Genomic DNA, 8760 nt, shown 5'->3' with positions numbered 1-8760 from the left:
AAGATATCAATGCACTGGTGTTGGGATAAAAATCTATTTCAAAGAACAAGACTCGAGTCACCCGTCTGCTTTATTTGGGAAAACACACAAGTTTAATATACGTATTTGTAGACGTGGTAACATTCGAGATCTTTGCTCAGGTACCGCAACCCATCACGCCAGAAACACCGCGACTGGCCCAGACTAAAACTGCAGTTGTTATTAAGGTTACAACGGAAGAATAGACACATTTCACAACAACGTATATGAGAACCTGAGGTCATTGTTTCAAACATTCAGTTGCCCTTTATCCGCAGAAAAACAAGCCGATATCAGTGAGAACAAACGAGCAGCTGTGTTCCCTCTCCATCCGTCCCTTGTCTTGCTTCCGCTATCTTCATGACAGAGGGTCAGCGGATATTGGAGTCCAAATTAGGTTCATAGCAGGAATTACCAAAAGAATCCCCCTACAATTTCCCACCTTTTGATCCTTGGTCAGCCCAATTGATCACCTTTGTCACTCTGCTTCTCATTTTCCCCGCACCTGCTGTCGTGATCAGCCGCTAGGTTGGGGAGAACTGAGATCCAGACGTTTCTGAATTAGCTTACTGTAATCAATAATGTCTTTACCTCCAATACAGTAGTCAGCGTTCGCTTCTTTACCCTACGGAGTTTGTAAGAAGTCCAACAGAGAAACAAGTATCTCAATGCCAAAACTAATTCTACAGCCACTAATTTGTGTGAGATTATTCATATCCAATAGTGTATATTAACATTCATTCCCCAGTTCCACGCCGTCTCATACCAAGGTGTATATTGAAGGCCTTTTTGCAATATCTTTTTTCCACTATACGTAGCTCCTTTTCAATAATGTGGTATCGTTTTATGCTTGCCAGAGTGAGGTCTTTGATATACATCAGGTCCGCAGGCAGGTGAAGTATTGGGCAGCCAGCTTACTGTCGTATTGGTATAAAGATTGCTTAATTTCATCAGTCAAGTTCAGTGTAATAGTTTCTCGAACATGGATATATTTCATTCACGCTCGTCCAATCGTTACTGGTAGACTCGCGGTGAAGCAGAAGCTGGGGTTCAGGATGTTACAGTGATAAATGCCATAGTCACCAGTTAATTGGTTGGTTACCACACAGTGTTCACCTTTTCCACAGGAGGCTGAGTGAGTTGGTTAATACTCTGATGGGCTTATTTCCAAAACATATCCCTTCGTCCAGTTAAATCCGCACTTGTCGTTACTCCCCCAGTCCACTGGATGTGGACATATCGTTAGGCTTCCTATCCTGCGGCAACCTGATAATGAGACCCCACTCGTGGTTCCGTTCCGTTTGATCGCATATTGATCCATCGGTAATATCGCATCTAGTTCTCAACCCGGATTAGACCCAGTTTCTCCACCTCAAACTGGCGATAATGTCCATTCTGCCCCTTTATCATTACTGGAAGCAAGAGGACCATCCCCACCAGGGAAGCATGGGAATCGTTGCATCTGCCTGTCGATGGAAAGACTCTTGTCATTCCTTTCATCGTCCATGCGTCCAGTTGCACCGGATGCTCTGCCTGGCGGAACAGATGGTTGCTATTGATCCATTCCGGGTCTTTGCCCCAGTGTATTTTGTCCAGGTCTTTTCTGACCTGCCCGAACATCCATCCACCGTAAGAGTGGCAGATGTCTGGCTGAAACTCATCCTTTTCTTTATTAAATTCTCGGTTAATCAGGTGATTAATGGTGGCAGGCTGGTCCTCCAGGACAATAATCCCTTTAACTAAGCTCCCAGCTGTCCTATCTCTTTCGCTAGCAAGGTCCTCGGTGTTTCCTATCCCTTTCTGTAGCAGAAACCTGACTGTGTCAATGACCCGCTCTGTTTGTTCCTCCAGATATTGCATACCTTGGGCGTTAACAAATGATGTTCCCGTGATTACTCCTGTCAGGATATCATTGACCAAAGCCCGTTTATGCCTCCGTGTATGGCTTGTCTTGAAAGGGTCTGGAAACCTGGATGCCCCTGAGCCATCCCGATAGTCTTCCAATATCTCCTGCAGCAAACGTGTTTATAGCGCCCTTACTTTCGGGTCACACTTTTCTTGCAGTTCTAAATTGGTTATATTTACTATTATAGACAGAACTTCAGGGTATACATTCTCATACAGCATTCTTCCCTCCGATCTACATACCAGACTGTTTGCGGTCCCTTTCCTTTTGGTGGAGCAATATTTATGGAGTGGGTCGCACGGGACTATTCTCCAGGGCCCTCCCCCACTGCAGGTATGGATATTCTGCGGTAAATGCTTTCTATCGCTTGACTCTCTACGTTTTGTATCGACTCAACTTCCTACCTTGTCGGTACACAATATCTTTACTTTGTTCTCCGCATTTCCAGCGTATAATTGTACTATTTACCATTGCGAGCTCGTACATACTTTTAATTCTAGCTTATCATCAGTCCATTTTAACCATTCTATTTCCTCCTCACTGGACCATTTTCTAATAAAGCGCTCTGTTAACCACCTTATTTTAAAATTATTTACAGACACTGTCTGTACGTCTGTCTCCACAGAAGTGAACTTTCGATTATTCCCATCACAACCATTCCCCCCACAACCCCACCCCCCCACCCCCACCTCGTTATCATCAACCAATGTAGTCCCACAGAAGTTTCCTCATTGGCTGAGCACGCCGAGGGCGTTGCGACAGTCAATAGTTGTCGTATTCTGCGAGTGGGATCCTTCTCGTGACCCCATCCGTCCTTAAGCATCTTGTCGATTAAGCCCTTCCGGTAACCTGCGTAGAACTTAGTAACGGTGCCTTCCTCACCATAGTCGAATTATTTCCCCAACGCCATTCTGTGTGCTGGCTATGGGCGGTCTCACCGCACTGGCCCCTTCACACGACTTTAATCCTACCCAAGATCTCAGTTCTTCTAACTGCTTACTGACAAATACTAACCGGTCCTTTGTAGCAACAACATTGTCACCAACTTATAATTCCTACTTTACAACGTATTACTGTAAAGTACCGATTATTAAAATTGTGTCTTACCCGCTCCGCAGAACTCACTTGATTCAGATCTGTGCCCGATCTGATCATCGACTTCCAGGTCACCGAATTTGTGAGTGGTATTTAAAAGTCACTCACTCTTGTTGTGACCCCTCCCCCAGGTCCCAACCGTGCCACAAAATCCTGCCGACGATGCTAAAAATGTTGGAGTACAAATCTCTGTCAAAAAAGAAGAGTCGAGACAGCCGTCTGCTTTAAGTGGGAAAATACGCAAGTTTAATATATGTATTTGTCGACGTGGCGACGTCTGAGATCTGTTCGCAGCTTCAGCAACCCATAACCCCAGAACCTCCCCGACTGGCAACGAATGCCCAACATTTAAGATCGCAAACTACAACTGCGTGTTTCATCTAGGTTACAACAGAAAAATAGACACATTCCGCAATAAGGTACGTGAGACACTGAGGTCGTTGTTTAAATATTCAGTTCCCCTTTTTTCAGCAGAAGAACAAGCAGATATCAGTAAGAACAAACGTGCAGCTGTGTGCCCCCTCCATCCGTCCTTGTCATGCTTCACCTATCTTCATGACTCTGGTTCAGCGGATGTTGGAGTCCAAATTAGGTTCATAGCAGGCATAGCCAAAAAATTCCACTACAACTGGCAAGGTGGGCAGAACAGTAGCAAATGGAATTCAATCCGGATAAGTGTGAGGTAATGCATTTGGGGAGGTCCAACAAGGCAAGGAAATAACCATTAAATGGTACACCACTGAGATGTGTAAATGAACAGAGGGACGTTGGAGAGCAGGTCCACATATCACTGAACAGTCCTGGTACATAAGTTTGTTCGGAAGGCATGAGGAATACTTGTCTTTATTCGTCGAGGCATGGGATACAAGAGCAAGGACATTATACTTGAATTATTACAAAACACAGTTTAGGCCGTAGTACTGATATCAGTTTGTAGTTCTGGTCAGCACGTTTCTGGAAAGAGGTGTTTGCATTGGAACGGGTGCTGTGGAGGTTTTCAAGAATGTTGCCTGGACTGCAGGCATTTGGCGAAGTAAAGAGTGCAGATGCTGCTTGTGCTTTCTTTGGAACAGAGCATGCTGATGTGAGACCTTATTGAGGTGTAGAAAATGATGACAAGCCTGGATAGAGTAGATAGGAACACCTGATTCCATGGCAGACAGGACACAAACTCGAGGCCATAGTATTAATGTAATTGGAGAGGATTCCACGAGTTATGAGGCGTAATTTATCCACCCTGAGTGTCGTAGGGGCCTGGAACTCACTGCTAGAGAGGGTGATGTGGGAAAAGTCCTCAACACATTTAAGCAATAAATGGATGTGCAATTAAAGTGCCGTAACCTACCGCACTACTTCCCAAGTGCTGTAAATTGCGATTAGGCTAGTTAGCTCTTGGTTGGCAGTTGCAGACACGATGGGCCGAAATGCTCTCCGTCTGTGCTGTCAATTTATAAGATTCTATGATTCTGTATGCTATGTAATCCTATGTAACTCCATATAATCCGATATAGGATCGGGGCAGAGGGTGGATATTCTGCTGATGGTTTTTCACCTCCGACTCCCTAAACACTTTTCAATATCTCCAAGGCACAAATCTGAAGTGTTTTGGAATACATTTATTTTCCTGGATGTGTGTAGCTCCAACGACACTGAAGATAGTCGACAGCTTCCAAGACAAAGCAACCCGCTTGATTCGCATCCGATCCCCCACCGAAAATATTCACTGCCTCCACCAGTGCCGCACAGTGACTGCATTGTGTACCATCTAGAAGTTGCACCGCAGCGATTTGCCAAGGCTTCTTCAACAGCATCTCTCAATGCCGTAACCTCGTCCATCTTGAACGGCAAGGACAGCAGGAGTTCTGGAGCAGCATCGCCTCCAAATTCCCCTCCTGGTTCCACACCATCCGGACTTGAAAATATATCACTGTTACTTCATCATCAGTGTGTCAAATCCTGCAAGTCCATCCTTCACAGAACCTTCAACACATGGACAGTACTGGCTCAAGAAGGCGGCTCACCACCACTTTCTCAAGAAAATTATGGATGGGCAATACATGCTGGCCTTGCCAGCGATGCCAAAATCCCAGGAATTAATTAAATTAACTTAAAAAATGAATGACTCTGTTTGGCAAGATTGCAGAGCTTTGATCTGGTCCGTCGGTTGTCGGTTCGCTTAGCCGTGTCTATCACATGCTGTTCCCGCTAATTTGTGTGTATGTCGTCCTGTGTTCGAATGTCAGGAGGTTTGCACCTCACCTTAAGAAGTCTGGTGCTGCTGCTGTCATTCTCTTCTACCATTCTGATGGAACAAGTGTCGGTCCTTTTTTCAGAAGTTGAAGGTGGAGTGAGAGATATATTGGGCCGTAAGAATGCAGACTGTGTGGAATTCTGTTGCTGCTAATGTCCGACAGCACCTCATGGGTGACCAGTTTTGAGCTGCTAGATCTGTTCAGAATCGATCCCATTTAGCACAGTGGTAATGCCAGACAACACGATGCAGCGTGTCCTCCTTATGAAGAAAGGCCTTGTCATCCACAAGTACTGTGCAGTGTTCATAGAAACATAGAAACATAGAAAGTAGGTTCAGGAGGTGGCAATTCGGCCCTTCGAGCCTGCACCGCAATTCAATGAATTCATGGCTGAACATGCATCTTCAGTACCCCATTCCTGATTTCTCGCCATACTCCTTGATCCCGCTAGTAGTAAGGACTGCATCTAACTCATTTGTGAATATATTTGGTGAATTGGCCTCAACAACTTCCTGTGGTAGAGAATTCCACAGGTTCACCACTCTCTGGGTGAAGAAGTTTCTCCCCTTCTCGATCCTAAATGGCGTATCCCTTATCCTTAGACTGTGAGCCCTGGTTCTGAACTCCCCCAACATTATGCACATTCGTCCTGCATTAAACTTGTCCAAACCCGTCAGAATTTTAAACGTTTATGTGAGATTCCCTCTCATTCTTTTCAACTCCAGTGAATAAAAGCCCAGTTGAGGCAATCTTTCTTGATATGTCAGTCCCGCCATCCCGAGAATCAGTCTGGTGAACATTCGCTGCACTCACTCAATAACAAGAATGTCCTTCTTCAAGTTAGGAGACCGAAACTATACACAATACTCCAGGTGTGGCCTCACCAAGGCCCTGTACAACTGAAGAAACATCTCCCTGCCCTTGTATTCTAATCCCCTCGCTATGAAGGCCAACATGCCATTTGCTTCCTTAACCGCCTGCTGTACCTGGATGCCAAACTTCAATGACTGATGTACCATGACACCAAGGTCTCGTTGGACCTGCACTTTTCATAATCTGTCACCATTCAGATAATAGTCTGTCTCTCTGTTTTTAGCACCAAAGTGGATAACCTCGCATTTATCCACATCATATTTCATCTGCCATGTATTTGCCCTCTCACCTAACCTATCCAAGTCACTCTGCAGCCTCATAACATCAATTTCCCCAACACAATTTCCTGACGAATAAGGATATCCCTCAGTTCACTGCTTTCAAAACTGTCAAGGAAAGCTGTATCTGCGACAGACAGATTGGTGTGGAGGAGGACGAGTAGGTTTTTCGCTGTTGGAGAGACAAAGCTAAGGGAGCTATGTACTGTCAGAGTTGCTGTCTTGAGGATGAGATTTTAAACCGACGCCCGGTCTTCCCCCCGAGCTGGACATAAAGCATCTCAAGGCCACTATTAGGAAGAAGAGCAGGTGTGTTCACCCAGTGTCCTAGGACCAATATTTATCCCTCAACCAAAATCTGGTCTCTATCACATTGTGCTTTCTTGATGGTGCAAATCTGCTTTTGCATTTCCTACGTTACAACAGTGAACATTGCTTAAATGTCGTTCATTTGCTCTGTTGCGCTTTGTGAAATCCTGAGGAGAAAGTCGCGGTGGAAATGCTCGGTTTGTTTCTATTACAGCATCTGAAAAAGCCCCATGCGAACAAGGCTGATTAGCTCAGTTGCCTTCGAGCGTGGTGGTAATAGTGATAACGTCATGGTTTCGATCATCTTATTGTATATTTATTTTATTTTTGGGGGTGTGGTGCTGGTATATTAGTTTTATTATTTCAGAGCAGTATAAACATTGAGGAACGGAACTCACACGGGACTTGCAACACTTTGAAGCAATGCTACAAAACCTTAGTTCTGCCAAGAGCTCATGGACCTACGGAGTTATTCCATAATTTAATGAACAATTCCACAACCACAGGAACATTGTGCCATCTCGTATTTCAATCCGTGAATGGCTCGCTGCCGCCGATTGGTTTGTTGTGAAAAGTAAGCAACTGAAATAAATGCAATTCCCGTGTGTTCGCTCGTTATCACCATTTGTTTTCTTTAAACCGCAGAGGGCGTTTGGACTAATTGATAAGGTGTTTTACATCCCTGCAAATCCCGATGTTATCAGAAGATCGCAGGTTCGCGTCATTATCGTCGTCGTTGTATTAAATCTCGTTCAACTTTACGAAGCCAAATCACATTCGCCCTCATCAGCTGACGGTGAATTCCACCTAAACATTTGAGGGATCTTTGTTAAAATGTATTTGTTTCATGATGCTTTCTATAAATATTCCTCACTGATGTTTGTAAACTGTTTCCAACAAACTAATCACTGTTTAATGCCGATAATGTATCAGTTTTTCCAATTCGAACTACTGCTTCACGTCATTGAAGGGCACTACATGGAACGGTGATCATATTCTGGTCCAGTGATATCCACAGGGAAAACATTAAAAAAATAGGTTCGCTGGACAATCGCTGCGAGCAGAGCTTGAATGTGCGCGGGGAAACCCCTTTAAATTTCGAGTTCAATGCCTTAACCACTCGGCCATCGCAGCTACACAATGGCATTGTTCAATAGTCCAATGTTCGGTGCGAAATATCAGAAAAATGTAACCATATGCTTGCACTGTTGTATCTCCCAGTCGAAGTGAAAATTAAATCGTAGTATTGTAGATTCTCACAGCACAGAAGGGAGCAATTCGGCAAGACCTGGAAGGTTTTACTTATCGGGAAAGACTGAACAAACTGGTGAACCTTTCAATGGAAAAGACAAGGCAGATACGGACTTTAACGTTATGAATGGATTGGTCGGGTCGACACAGAAAAAATATTTGGTATAGTACGCGAGTTGACAAATAGTCGTCTTACATATAAGCCAGTCACTGATAAATTTAATAGAAAATTCAAGAGTAACTTATTTACCAAAGAGTGGGTAGAATGGGGAAGATGCTACCACGAGAAGTAGCTGCGGCAACTAGCACAGGTGCATTTAAGAGGGTACACCTCAGCACATGTGTGAAAAAGTATTAGAAGAATATGCTGATCGGAGGCAGTGAAGTAGGGCGGGAGGGCGGACGTGTGCCGTGTGCCAAACCTGTTGGGGAAAATGTTCTCTTTATATGTTGCAGAATCTATTCAACATTAAGTAACATCACTTTTAAACATCAACAGCAACATGCTCATATAGCGCCTTTAATGTAGTGAAATGTCCCAAGGGGCTTCACAGGAGTATTATGCAGTAACAAGTTGACAACGACATGAATAAGTATAAATTAGCGCAGGTGTCAAAAACTAGTATGGTTGTTGTTGGGAAAGAAATCTGTGGACAGCTGGAAGACATCAATGAATTGACCACGTGTGCAGGACAATGGCTAATGGAATTTAAGTCGGAGAAGTGTGAGATAGTACATTTTGTGAGGGCTAATAAGGCAAGGGAATAAACATTAAATG

The 8760-nt window shown here is 44.2% G+C and overlaps 1 non-coding gene across 1 annotated transcript; it reads right to left on the bottom strand.

Annotated features, from left to right (window-relative positions):
- Nucleotides 1-7783: 7783 nt before the first annotated feature.
- trnas-cga (transfer RNA serine (anticodon CGA)) lies at nucleotides 7784-7865 on the bottom strand. Its single transcript has one exon. It is a non-coding gene; the product is annotated as a tRNA-Ser (tRNA).
- Between the last annotated feature and the right edge of the window lie 895 nt (nucleotides 7866-8760).

Source organism: Pristiophorus japonicus, unplaced genomic scaffold (assembly GCF_044704955.1).
Source record: "Pristiophorus japonicus isolate sPriJap1 unplaced genomic scaffold, sPriJap1.hap1 HAP1_SCAFFOLD_168, whole genome shotgun sequence".
Taxonomy (NCBI): domain Eukaryota; kingdom Metazoa; phylum Chordata; class Chondrichthyes; family Pristiophoridae; genus Pristiophorus; species Pristiophorus japonicus.
The sequence above is the reverse complement of the archived record's forward strand: the minus strand, read 5'-3'. Positions and strand labels throughout refer to the sequence as shown.